Here is a 1,247-nt window from a genome sequence, read left to right on the forward strand (position 1 = left end):
GTGGGGCTGGGGTGGTGTTTGGAGAGCAGCAGAGCCTCTGGCCATGCCACCCGCCCACTCCCACCTGAGCGGCCCCCTCCCATTGGGGATATGGTGGGGCACCCGGCCTGACTTGCCTCCTGGCAATGGAGAACACAGTGGGGTGGGGGCCTGGCACTTGTTGCGAAGGGAAAGCCATTGGCACACACTGTGACCACAGGCTGAGCTGGTGGGCTTGCACCAGCGACCTAGTGGTCAGACACCCAGCACCAAAACCACAGCGCCACCAGGGCTCCCTGGGTACTTGAAAGATGGAACATCCAAATGTGATGTGTGGGTCAAGCGCAAATGGCATTTCCAAGACGCAGAGCTGAAAGAGAGACAGTGACAGAGAGGAGAGTGAGCTAGCTCTTCACGTTTCATGCTGAACTCCACTTGAAATGATAATACTTTGGGGTACGTTGGGCTCAATGAAACACACTGTTAAAATGAACCCCCACTCCCAGCTTCATTGGCGTTTCAATTTAGCCACTGTGGGAATGGTGGTGGTGGGTGCAACCATTGGACTTAGATCTGGCAATAGGGTGGGCTACCACCCAGCTGACTCACACAGTGTCCTAGGCAGTAATCACCAGAAAGCTGCATCTGGTGGAAGGAAGGCTTATCAAGAACCTGTGATCAGCAGAGGAAGCATGGTCCCAAGTGGGCTATCCCCAGTCTGTTCCCTTGATCCAACTAACCCTTCCAAGACAAGTAACATCTCCCAGTACTAAGAGACTATGCTGGCTGTCCTGGAATGCAAATTTGCTTGTTGAATAGAAAGGAAGCTAACAATGGGCACAGCCCAAGACTGCGGGCTCCACTGGGAAGCCAACACATAACTGAGCACTTCCCTTAAAAAATGCAGTGGTCTCACACCTCAGATGGTGGGCACACAGGGGAACACACTGTCCCTGTCAGGAGAGAGAGGACATGAGCAGAGCACCGGAAGAGTGCTCTTTGACTGTCCCCACGGTCCCTTTGCCTCACCCGGTGGGACCCATGAGCTAAGCCGCTGAGCCACTCAAGTCCTTTCACCAAAGTCTCTTTCATGCTGCCCCCAGCACCCAGTATGTGGATTGGGAAGTTATTTGGACCGTGTTTACTTGAAGGCCACACAGCTCCATGCAAGGCAAGGAAGGCATCCATGTACCTCAAATTAGGCTCTCTCCTCTCATCTAACCCAACTCCTCACACCTTCTCACAATGTGTGCACCAGAGAATAATGT

Source organism: Echinops telfairi, unplaced genomic scaffold (genome assembly GCF_000313985.2).
Source record: "Echinops telfairi isolate 266 unplaced genomic scaffold, ASM31398v2 ScPeMD7_7472;HRSCAF=8510, whole genome shotgun sequence".
NCBI lineage: Eukaryota > Metazoa > Chordata > Mammalia > Afrosoricida > Tenrecidae > Echinops > Echinops telfairi.